This window comes from Syngnathus floridae, chromosome 15, assembly GCF_059516105.1.
Source record: "Syngnathus floridae isolate MCC-2025c chromosome 15, RoL_Sflo_1.0, whole genome shotgun sequence".
In the NCBI taxonomy this organism is placed as follows: Eukaryota; Metazoa; Chordata; class Actinopteri; order Syngnathiformes; family Syngnathidae; genus Syngnathus; species Syngnathus floridae.
The window spans coordinates 1,549,280-1,562,448 of NC_142427.1; the positions used below are offsets into that span (position 1 = coordinate 1,549,280).

The 13,169-nt window shown below is 48.3% G+C and overlaps 1 pseudogene; it reads left to right on the forward strand.

The window, feature by feature from the left end:
- The first annotated feature begins 780 nt into the window (after window positions 1-780).
- On the forward strand, window positions 781-9,062 carry LOC148385865 (janus kinase and microtubule-interacting protein 3-like; annotated as a pseudogene).
- Window positions 9,063-13,169: the final 4,107 nt, after the last annotated feature.

The following is a 13,169-nucleotide window of genomic DNA, read 5'->3' on the forward strand; positions in this document are numbered from 1 at the left end:
CGCACTGAACAACACGACGCCGCACAGAACAACACGACGCCGCACAGAATAACACAATACCGCACAGAACAACACAATACCGCACAAACCGTTTTAGATAAAATTACGTCGCAGTCATGTGACGCGGACATGACGTCAATAGGCGGAACTCACGGCAAAATTATAATCCGTGGGCGTGGCTTGCAACAGGAAGTAGGAAAGCGGCAATTCTGGCAAACAAGACACAGCGGTTAGTAACACGATGACTAACAAGGCAAATGTTTTTGTTTTCAGCTTGCAACTTGACCGTCTAGAGCGTACAAGGTAATTACAACTGTTTTTTTTTAGCCCTGAAAAGCGAGGGAGTGTGGCGTTTGGGAGGAATGTCGAACTCGGCGTCTGCTTCCAGCCACAGACGCCAAATTTCGACGATTATTTCGACTGGTCAACGGTTGTAAATTATTGCGTTGACTAAAAACTTTATTTAACTCTACTCTTAACTTTGCCGTTTCAGATATGCGGGTATTACACCGCGGAAATGACGTCAATAGGCTGAACTCTCGCCAAAATTCAAATCTGTGGGCGCAATGGCCTTGAGCGAGACACCGGATACAAACACGACGATTATCAACAGAAATATCTTTATTTTCTGCTTGCAAGTGGACCGTCTAGAGCGTACACGGTAAGTACAACTCATTGTGTTTAAAAAGATTTACGTTTGTGTAGTTTGCGTTGCGTTGTATCTGTGAATGTTGGTTGAGGCTAAATGTTAATGTTTAATTTCATTCCTTTAGGTTCCACGGTGTTTGTTGGCTGTATGTTTTCCACTGCAAGAAGAGGCTCGTATCATTGACCAGCAGGAGCTACAATGGTGAGTACCCCTTTCGTCTTCCATTTATGTTAAACACTTCCTATTTCATGTCTAACAGTACTCGATTTAAAAAATAACCATAAATAAATACAGTGTGGGCAGTCACGTTAACATATGTGATTATCCTGCCTAATATGTTTATCACAAATATGTCACTAATCACTAATATGTTTATTTGTTTATCACAACACCTTTGGACCTTCAGCAATCGATTATTTCCCTTCATCTACATAGAGACAGAACGATGGTGTCTTAAACATCTCATTCATTTCACCAAATAACTTCACGCAGGTGGATAACGGCCGTCTCGGTCACGCTATGTTGCGTGATGCAGTTTTGAAGAACCAAATGCATTTATTCAATGAATAAGTCAAGCTAGTTCTATGTTTATGATGTTGTAAGTTACGGTACCGATTGAAGTTGAGTTCGAAGCCAGTGGAAAACAGCGCTGCGTTTGTGCTCTCCAGGTACAAATGTTGTGATCTCTGACTGACGACCGGGCGAGACTCGAGTAAGAGATGTCCAAACGAGCTCCGGCAGGGCGGGCCAAGGCGGAGCGAACGGACGCCCTTCAGGCCGCCAATGACGAGCTGAGAACCAAACTGATGGACGTCCAGTTAGAACTTCAGCAGGAGAAGAACAAGGTGAAAACCTCAACAGACAGACACTGCCTGCCTCCCTGCCTGCCTCCCTGCCTGCCTCCCTGCCTGCCTCCCTCCCTCCCAGTTTTCCCGATGTAGATTAGACATGCGTGTGCCATGACTGTGTCAGCCTACATCAACAAATGCACCGAGGACGTCAGCACCACTAAGAATATCATCACCCGGGGCAACCAACGACCCTGGATGACTGAGGAGGTACGTCAAACGCTACGAGCGCGGAACTCTGCCTTCAAGTCTGGCGACAAGGAGACACTGAGGACAGCGAGAGCCAACTTGAACCGTGCCATCAGGATAGCGAAGCGAGACCGCAGTCGAAAATTTCAGGATCGTTTCCACGACGTCAAAAACATCAGGAGTATGTGGCAAGGCATACGGGCGATTACAGACTACAACTCACCCTCCCCCCCCCCCGGTGGGTGTAGTTGATGCTGACTTTCTAAATGGTCTAAATAACTTCTTTGGGAGGTTCGAGGCACTAAACGGCACTCCAGCAGTTAAAACTGTCCCCCATCAGGAAGAGGAGGTACTCTGCCTTGACTCCGCCGATGTGTTGAAGACCCTGAGGAGAGTCAACCCCTGTAAGGCCCCTGGCCCCGACAACATTCCTGGGCGTGTGTTCAGGGAATGTGCAAGTCATCTGGCTGGGGTCATCACAGACATTTTTAACACCTCGCTGGGCCAAGCCACAGTGCCGGCGTGCTTTAAGACTGCCTCCATCATTCCGGTGCCGAAGAAACCTCAAATCACCTCATTTAATGATTACCGGCCTGTTGCACTGACTCCGGTTATGATGAAGTGCTTCGAAAGGCTGCTTAAAGGTCACATCGTTTCCAGACTCCCCCTATTATTTGACCCGTTCCAGTTTGCCGACCGGCAAAACCGCTCCACTCAGGACGCCATCTCCTCCGTTCTTCACCTGAGCCTGGCTCACCTGGAGGAGAAGAACACCCATGTGCGGAGGCTGTTCCTGGACTTCAGCTCAGCGTTTAACACCATCATCCCACAGCATCTGGTAGGAAAATTGGAACACCTGGGCTTCAACACCCCCCTTCGCAACTGGCTGCTAGACTTCCTCACCAACAGACCTCAGTCAGTCCGGGTCGGACAGAACACCTCTGATGTCATCACCCTCAGCACAGGCTCCCTTCAGGGCTGCGTCCTGAGCCCCCTGCTGTGCACCCTGATGACACACGACTGCGTCCTCAGGTTCACCACCAATCACATCGTGAAGTCAGCAGACGACACAACGGTGGTGGGGCTCATCAGAGACAACAACGACCTGGACTACAGAGAGGAGGTGGAGCAGCTGGTGGGCTGGTGCAGAGAAAACAGCCTGGTCCTGAATGAGGAGAAGATGAAGGAGATCATCGTCGACTTCAGGAAAAAACAGCCTCACCACGCTCCACTGATCATCAACAGCTCAGCTGTGGAGGTGGTCAGCACCACCAAATTCCTGGGGGTCCACATCACAGAAGACCTCACCTGGACTATGAACACTACGGCACTGGTCAAGAGGGCACAGAAGCGCTTGTACTTCCTGCGGAGGATGAGGAGAGCCCACCTGCCCCCACCCATCATGAGGACGTTCTACAGGAGCACCATAGAGAGCATTCTGACAAGCTGTCTCTCTGTGTGGTGTGGAGGCTGCACCGCCTCCGATTGGAAGAACGTGAGGAGAGTGGTGAGGACAGCAGAGAGGATCATAGGGGCTCCTCTTCCCTCCATTCAGGACATTTCATCTCAGCGCTGCATGTCCCGTGCCCGTAACATCATCAATGACCCATCACACCCCCACCATGGACTGTTCTCCCTGCTGCCCTCTGGGAAGAGGTTTGCAGCATCCGCTGCAGGTCCACCAGGTTCTGCAACAGCTTTTTCCCTGCTGTCATCAGACTGTTGAACACTAGAACTGTTGAGCTCTAAACTGAACTCTGCATCACACATTCACAGAACTGTACTTTATGACACTACGGACCTCTATCTTGCACTATCTCGCACTACCAACTTTACTGAACTTGTATAAACCCTTTAAATAGAAGTTTAATACATGGTTTAGCATTCCTCTGCACACTCTTGAATACTGTTTTGCCTACTTGCACTATTGCATAATTATCACTGCTGCACTTTATACTTATTTTTAATATATATATATATATATATATATATATATATAGTATATATGTATATATATATATTTTCATAGGATATGTTACTTCTATTCAACTGCAATATCACTACTTTGTTGTAAGACGTATGCAACGGAATTCCGTTTTGTATGCACCATGTGCAGACAAGATGACAATAAAGTTTGTCTAAGTCTAAGTCATGTCAGGTCAGCTGTCTGGAGAGAGAGAGAAGTCAGGACCTGCGGGCGGAGCACCACCGTGCCACCGCCGCCATGACGGAACTCAAAAGCAAACTCCATGAGGAGAAGCAGAAAGAGTTAGCCATTACCAGGGAGACATTACTGCGGCAGCATGAAATGGAGCTGATGAGAGTGATCAAAATCAAAGATGGAGAGATCCAGCGACTGAATGCCTTGGTCCTCAGCCTGAGGGACGGCTCCATGGACAAGGTGATCCGCTCTATCCGTGTCTGACTATCCGCACGCCACGTCGGGCTTCGATGCGGCCGCTACCGTATTGTGTAGCTTGTCCCCAGTAAGCGTCGCGGCGCTCCGTTGCGGTCTCAACGGCCCGGTGTGGCGCAATGTCTGCTCAGGTGAGGAGGGGGGGCGCTTTGCTGGCGGAGGTGGAGGAGACGCGGCGGTGTCGGGAGACCGAGCGGTGTCGCCTCCACCAGGAGCGCGGAAGAAGCCCTGGCAGCGGCCCAGCAGGCCTGGCAGTCCCGAGCGGCCGAGCTCCGATCGGCTCATCACCAGCATCGGGAGGAGCTGAGCCGAACCAAGAGAGACTGCGAGAGGGAGATCCGCCGACTGGTAGGACTGATCAGATGCGCGGTGCGTGGCTATGTTCCCAATTTCGTTGTATACCTGCAGTGCAATGACACCTAAGGCATTCTATTCTATTTCACAAGAAGAAAATGTCCGGTTGCTCGCTTCGCTTTTGTCACAGCAAAGGTGTTCTAGTCGATTCAAGAAAAAAATTGGCCGGTTGCTCTCTTTGTTTTTGTCACAATTCTGGCAAATGAGTTTGCCCGCCTGCCTGAGCGCTCCCCGTTTGTACATCCAGACGGATGAGATCAAGCTGAAAGACAGAGCGGTTAGTGTTTTGGATGAAGCCCTGGGGCCGGCCACGTCCACCGCCTTCAGCTGCAGACTCAGGCTGCCGAGCAGCAGATCGCTGCCCTGAGGGATTCCCAAAGGGCGGGCCTAAACTACCCTGGAAGTGGGGTCAACGCCGCTACTAGCAATCCTCTTCATTGCGTAAGCCACCTCATCACACACTTGCAGTACGCATGACTTAGTTCGTTGCTGGAGGAAGGTAGCACAAAAACAGTTTTGAACTTTGAACGAGTGCTTGTGTGTGTGTGTGTTGCGGGGCGTTTTCAGTCTCAGGAGGATCGGGACACGCGACGGTTTCATCTGAAAATCGCTGAGCTCAGCGCAGTCATCAGGAAACTGGAGGATCGAAACGCCCTGCTTTCTGAAGAGCGCAATGAACTGGTAATTTATTGACGGCACGCTTGAAGGTTTGCGCTACGTTTGATGCGCGCCATCCAGCGAGGCACCCATTGCGCTTGCTTATTAGTTGAGCGGCGCGGCGAGTCGGTTGCCTGGTAGATGTCTTTTATTGGGAGCCAAAGCCACGATTCCGTTCAAACCGATGCAAAAGGAATGGATACGTTCTGGCCCGCGTGTTGTGCGTCTTTCACATCCCGCACTTCATGCTTGCAGCTAAAGCGACTGAGAGAAACAGAAAGCCAGTTTCTGCCACTCCTGTACAAAAACAAACGCCTGAGCAGGAAGAATGAAGAACTCTCGCTGGTGCTGTGTCGCCTTGAAAACAAAGTGCGCTTTGTCACCCAGGAGAACGAGGAGATGGCAAGCTTGGTAAGTCGACGCGGACAACGGCGGCGTGCCAACAGAGTCCACTGCATTTGTGTTCCACAGAGAAGGCCTAGTTCGCTCAATGACCTGGACCGCGGTTGCGGCCAGCAGGACGGTGAAATGGAGTTCCTTCAAGTTGTGGAGCAGCGGCACATCATCGACGACTTGTCCAAGGTCTTCAGGCAGGCGACTCGGTGCACGTACGGCAGCGCCGCGCTCGCTCGCTGTCGCCAGGAAACCTTTTCCGTCCAAAGCTTGGCCGGCGGCCGCCATCCAAAAAATTGGCCCCTTAAATTCCGACCTTTCAAGCAGGAGCATTGTGCGCACGCGTTTGAACACGCTTTAGACTTGTTTTGCCGTTTTCAGCAGCTCAAAGCTCCCGTTTTGTCAGCGCCTTTGCCACTCGCTGTGCGCTGAAAACGACGGACTTGCCCGGCTGCTCAGCCCGTCAACCATGAGCCGCGAGCGCGACGTCATTGTCCGTAGGCAGCTAGTGGCAAAATGCACCCTGTTAGAGTTGCGCTCGCTCCAACTTATTTTGCAAGAACCACACGGGAGACAAGTAAGTTCTTTTGGACACCTGCAGGTGGAGAGTCCATCCGTTGTACGAATGAAGTCTGACTCTCGGCTCCTGCACGAGCATTTTAATTAAGAGAAACAGGGTGGGTGTAAGAGTGGATTGAATAGAGGAAGCCCTTGACCTCTAGTCAAAACATAGCAAGGGGTGTTTTACGACTTTGTGTAGGAAGGGATAAGCGATAGGGATAAATAAGGGATAAATAATATTATTTATTACAGGTCGCAGTCAAAGTCAAAGCAACACAATGATACGATAAAGATAATCTGGAAAACCCTGACACACCCTGTAGTTGTCACTTTTGGAAAAGACGAGCGTCCCTCCAATCATCGCCGGTGACGTGTTTTTCAGGCTCTGGAGACAGGAGCTCATGTCAGAAATGTCATTGTGAGTCGCGTTTGTTTCTGCGCCGGAGCCGTTCGTTCCCTTTGCATCCAAAGAATCTCAAAGGCGGATTATTTGTGTCGACAGGAGAGAGATTTGCTGCTACGATACCGACGTCGAGAATCTCTGAGGAGGAACAAAGCGTGAGGTCCTGCAAGGTGAGTCTGTTTGTTTGCGGCTGCTTGGTGTTGCGCAAGATGAAATGGCCTTTTTCTCGCTATCGTTCCTCTCGTCGATTCATCGTGAGGTGTCGCTTCAGTTTGTTCAGAGAGATGTTTGCTTCCGCGCCCGCAGGTCATCGAAACATTTTACGGCTACGACGAAGACGTGTTGGTGGACTCGGACGGATCGTCCTTGTCTTTTCACACCGACAGAACCCCCGACACGGAACCCGAAGAGGTAGCCCGCCATTTCTGCCAGCGTATTGGCACCAAACATTCCTCTTCAGCCTGGAATCGGACTCGTCTTTGCGTCGCGGGTGCTTTGTCGCCGGTCTGACTGATTCTGGTACTAGTGCTGTGTTGCATTGGTGTGTGCATGAAGAGGCGGAGCTTCGCTACCGCCAGCTGACGCAAGAATATCAAGCGCTGCAACGAGCCTACGCTCTGCTAGCCCAGACCAGCGAAAGGGGACTACGACGCCGAGAAGGAGATCAAGGTGGCGCCCCTTCCCGCAACCCCCGGCCGGGTCGCAGCCTCCCCGTTCTCACCCAGCCTCGGGTGTTCTCTGGTCTGAAAGGAGGAGGAGGAGCCTCCCTCCTCCTCCTTTCAGACCAGAGAAAAGCTGATGGTAGAAATGGGTCACTATCAAAGCAGAGTAGCAGATCTGGAGTCAGCGCTGAAGCAACAAGGACAGGTAAGCTCATCAATGAGCACACCTTTTTCTCAGACAAAATAGCTACATTCTTCAGTCACTCATCCGTCTGGCATTACTGGACCAACCCCCCCCCCGAACGTGGCTGGGAAAATGCGGAGAAAAGCAAATGTCATTTTCCAGTCAACCAAAGAATTTGTGGATGAAAATGACACAACATTCCAAAGCTGTCCACGCGTTTGTCTCTTCTAGAATGTCAAGTGGGTGGAGGAGAAGCAGCTGCTGCGTCAGAGCAATCAGCAGTTGGCCGAAAAGGTGACGGAAAGAAAGGCGCTGGGCGGAGTCGCTTGGCATCACACCTGTCGGGAAGCCCCGCAGATGAGGTCTGACTGTCTTTTCAGGTCAGGCGGATGGAGGCGGAAGAAGCGCGTCTGAAAGAGCACATCCAGGATATCCGAGACCAAAACGAACTGCTTGAGTTCCGCATCCTGGAGCTGGAGGTGGGAAGACTCGCACAAGCGTGTTGAGGCCAGAGATGTGACGGACGGACGGACGGATGCATGCCTCTGCCTTTCAGGAGAGGGAGTGGCGCTCCCCCGTCTTGAAGTTTCTGCAAGTCCGTTTCCCAGACGGCCTCAGCCCTTTGCAGATCTACTGCGAGGCCGAGGGCGTGAGCGTACGTAAGGCGTCCCTCGCAACCCTAACCTTAACCCGAGGTCCCAGAACACCTTACATTGCTCCTTGCGCCTTTCCCCCGGACATCGTCATCAGTGATCTGATGAAGAAGCTGGACATCCTGGGCTATAACGCCGTAAGTGTATGTCGAACTCCTTATGTTCGCACTCCACGAGACTCGGCGGCTCAAATGTGACTTTTGGAAGGCTTTGCGCTGAAAGAAGCTTGTTGACGCTGTGCCTTTGGGCTCTTGCAGAATCTCACCAACGAGGAGCAGGTGGTCGTGATTCACGCCAGGACCCTTCTCACCCTAGCCGAGAAGGTAACGCGCACGTCCACGCACGCTCTCGCATTCTGCTTATGTGACAGCAGCCTTTCCTCAGTGGTTAGAATACATCAAAGTGACCAAGTCAGCACTTCAACAGAAGATGTTAGACATTGAAAGTGAGAAGGTAGACAGACACGCGACATCAGCCAAGGGGAACTCCGGCAATGTGCCCCAACAATTCTGACCTTGAGCTGTGCTAGGATATGTTCTGCAAGCAGAAGGGCTACCTGGATGAAGAGTTGGACTTCAGGAAGTGTTCCATGGACCAGGCTCATAAGGTAAGCCGCCCTCAAATCTCCCGCCGGACCACTGATGGACGAGGATTGCGGCCCAGAGGATCCTGGAGCTGGAGGCCATGTTGTACGAGGCGCTACCGCAGCGGGACTGCCCCGCCACGGACGGCGAAAAAGCCAGCCACGCTGGCGTGAATGACGTGCTGACGGCGGATCAGAGAGAAGAGCTTAGGAGCGCCGTGGACCAATGGAAGCGAGCCCTGATGTGCGAGTTGAGGGAGCGCGACGCTTGCATCCTCCAAGAGAGAATGGATCTGCTGCACAGCGCGCAACAGGTAAGGGCCCAAAGCCAGCCCGGCACTTACTTGCACGCTTACTGGCTTTTGAATGCCACTTTCCATTTGTCCGTCCTAGAGGAACAAAGAGCTGAAAGAATTCATCGAAGCTCAGAAGAGACAAATCAAACAATTGGAGGAGAAGTTTCTGTTTCTCTTTCTATTCTTCTCCTTAGCCTTCATTCTGTGGCCCTAACACCAGCTGGTGAGTGAGCTCCAGCGGCACCGCACTCGACACCTCCGATACACTGCCAGCCGGTCTCAGACGTTGGCAGACGCTCCGATGCCAACGTATACCCCCCGCCACGGTGACAGAGGCACCGCGTCACACCGGCGCTCATCCAATCAGAAGGCAGGAAAAGCAAATTCACATGCAGGGCACTTTTGAACCAGAAGAGAGCGCCACAAAAAACGGTTGTTGCCCCAAACGCGCACTAAAAAGGGTCAGAATAACAAGAGTCCCACTGGCCAGCCGGGGCCACCCGTCCAGCTGTTTCTTCAGGGGGGAAAAAAATTGGAGTCACCGGTGAGTACATTTTGCATTTAGTTCTGCTTTTCTGCTTCTGTCTTCAAGTGTGTGGCATCCTGCGATCAAAGATTCAGCCAACCCCAAAGCGGTTGACCTCAACGTCCCACCACCATGCCTACCAGAGCAGGTGACGTGATGCTTTGGACATCCTTCCGTCTCAGATGCCCAAAAGTACTCTTTGCCACATCTGCGGCAATACGGTGTCTTTTCAAAGGTGCAAATAAATCCAGCGTGGGCGGAACTTCGGTTTTTCCCGCTTTGTTTGTGTGACAGCTGTTGTGAAAATTTTATACAAATAAAGTTGTATAGTACAGGTTTGGCCAAGCCGCAACTCCCGAACCGCATTCGGCTCTTTTATGTTCATATCAACATTTGTGTGTGTGTGTGTGTGTGTGTGTGTGGGGGGGGGGGGGGGTTGTGCGTGTTGGCTTCACTTGAGTTCAATTTGGTATTTTGGTCAAAAGCGCATGTGGTGAAATTCCACAAAGTAGGATGGGCAAACACATTTCTTTAAACTATGAGTGTCAATTGGGCTCTCGAAATGGCAGGGAAAAGATGCACAGCAAAACGAAAATACGTAGATGAACACAGGACGTTTTAATCAGAGTGGGAAAGTTTCTATTTTTTGTTGAACGTGATGGCAAACCATTCTGCCTGATATGTCAGACCTCAGCGCATTTCAAAGATTCAAATCTTCAGCGCCATGCACTTCAGGTCACTCCATGCTAACATTGATCAGGCGTCGAACCCGCAACATCATGCTTAAGAGGTGGCCATGCTAACCAGTGCGCCATTATGTCAACGCATAATAACTGTAAGTCTACTAATCAAAACAGCGGTTACTATATGACGTCGCTACGTCGTGGTCACGTGACGCAGACAAGACGTCAATGGACGTGGGCAGAGTTAACTTGTTTAAAAGGGAGTGGGCAGAAGAAATATTTAATTTATTTAAATCTATTTTGAGTGCACACCATTATGCCAATGCATAACAACTGTAAATCTACTAAACAAAACAGCGGTTGCTATATGACATCTGCCACGTCGTGGTCACGTGACATACGTGACGTCGATGGGCGTAACTTTCGCCGGAATTCAAATCCGCGGGGAGAGTTAACTTGTTTAAAAGAGAGTGGGCAGAAGAATTATTTAATTTATTTAAATCTATTTGGTGTGTGCGCCATTATGTCAATGCATAACAACTGTAAGTCTACTAAACAAAACAGCGATTGCTATATGACGTCTGCCACGTCGTGGTCACGTGACGCGGACGTGACGTCGACGCCTACTTTACATCCCACCGATCACAGGACCCCTCGGCTGCATAACCGTGCCCCCTTCCCAACCAATCGGATTTGCTATACGCGAAAACGACGCCAATGGAAAGAGCTTCCGCCCAAATTTAAATCCGTGGGCGTGGCTCGCAGCAGGAAGTAGGAAAATGGCGGCGATGTTGACAAAGACACAGCGGATGGTAACATACGACTAACAAGAGAAATATTTTTATTTTCTGCTTGCAACTGGACCGTCCAGAGCGTACACGGTAAGTACAACTCATCGTTTTTAAAAAGAAGTACTTTTGTTGCCCTGAAAAGCGAGTGAGCGTGGCGTTTGTGGGGGACGTCGAATTTCGACGATTCTTTCTGGTCAACGGTTGTAAATGATTGTGTTGATTAAAAAAGAAAACTTGATGTAACTCTACTTTTAACTGCCGTTTCAGATAGATTTGGAATTGCATCACATCCAATTTTGCCTAGAGCGTACACGGTAAGTAACACTCGTTGTGTTTAAGGAGATTTACGTTTGTAATAGCAGAAGTGTAGCCGCGTTGCGTTGTACGTGTGAATGTTGGTCCGGGCGAAATGTTAATGTTTAATTTCATTCCTTTAGGTTCCACGGTGTTTGTTGGCTGCAAGTTTTCCACTGCAAGAAGAGGCTCATATCATTGACCAGGAGCGAGCTACAATGGTGAGTAGCCATAACATTTATGTTAAACACTTCCTATTTCATGTCTAACAGTACTTGATTTAACAAATAACCATAAATAAATACAGTGTGGGCACTGAAGTTAACATATGTGATTATACTGCCTAATCTGTCACCGAGTAGATTGTTGCAAAGTAATATAAGATCCAAAGTTGTAATTCAGAATAGTTTTCAAAAGAAGGCCATTAGAATTATATACAAGTCTGATTACCCTGAACAAGCTATTAATTAAATCACAAATTCTTCAATTCAAAGATTTGGTAGATTATCAGACAAATAATGTCTAACAGTAATTGATTTAACACATCACGATAAGTAGATTGAGTGTGGGCACTCTCAAGTTAACATATGTGATTATACTGCCTAATCTGTTACAGAGTATGTTGTTGCCAAGTAATGTAGAATAGATCCAAAGTAGTAATCCAGAATAGTTTTGAAGAGGCCATTAGAATGATAAACAAATCTGATTACCTTGAACATAATAACAAGCTAAGTGTTTAATATGTCCTATGAAGTCAAAATTGGGCACCATCATGTGGTGAAATTTGGAATTGCATCACATCCAATTTTGCCTGGGAACAAACAGATTACATAAATCTTAGTTTTGAATAAGCCACTCCTTCTCAAACAAGTAAACTCTGCCCATTTTGCGCAGTAGATGTTCTGTTAATATCTAGTATTTATACAAAGTCATAATTTAAATTGCTTTCAACCTTCATTCATCGGTTCAACCAACATTACTCGCTCTTATTACCAACTTGTATTGATTTAACTAAGCGTTTAATACTTCCTATCAGGTCTCAAATCGAGATTTGGCAAAATACAATTTCAGCAAATCCAATTTTGCCAGGGAACAAAAATAGATTAAATAAACTAAATAAGTCCTCTTCCCATTAAATAAATCAGAAAAGTCTGTCTTGTAACCAGTCCTCTTCAAACAAGTAAAGTCTGCCCATTTTGTGCCGTAGATTTTGTGTCTATGCCTAGTATTTAAACAAAATCATAATTTAAACGACTTCTTTCCTTCATTCACTTTGGAAATTTGGAATTGCAGCAAATCGAATTTTGCCAGGGAACAAAAATAGATCAATTAAACTAAATAAGTCTTCTTCCCATTAAATAAATTAAAAAAGTCTGTCTTGTAACCAGTCCTTTTCAAACAAGTAAAGTCTGCCCATTTTGTGCCGTCGATTTTGTGTTAATGCCTAGTATTTATACAAAATCATAATTTAAAGGACTTCATTCCTTCATTCACTTTGGAAATTTGGAATTGCAGCACATCAAATTTTGCCTGGGAAGAAAAGTAGATTAAATAAATTTAATAAGTCTTACTACTTCCCATTAAATAAATTAAATACGTCTTACTTGTTCCCACTCCTTTTCAAAACAGTAGTTTAAAACGAGGGCCCTTCACTCAATCTTTAACCTCAACCCCGCACGTTGTGTTGTATCTGTGAATGTTGGTTGTGGCCAAATGATAGTTTTCTTTCATTCGTTTAGGTTCCAAGAAAACTTGATGTAACTCTACTTTTAACTGCCGTTTCAGATAAGCGGGTATTACGTCGCAGTCAAATGCCGCGGATATGACGTAATTGCCCGAACCTCCGCCAAAATTCAAATCTGTTGGCGCGATGGCCGTGAGCCACTGAGCAGCGACGATTATCAACAGAAATATCTTTATTTTCTGCTTGCAACTGGACCGTCTAGAGCGTACACGGTAAGTAACACTCATTGTGTTTAAGGAGATTTACGTTTGTAATAGCAGAAGTGTAGCCGCGTTGCGTTGTA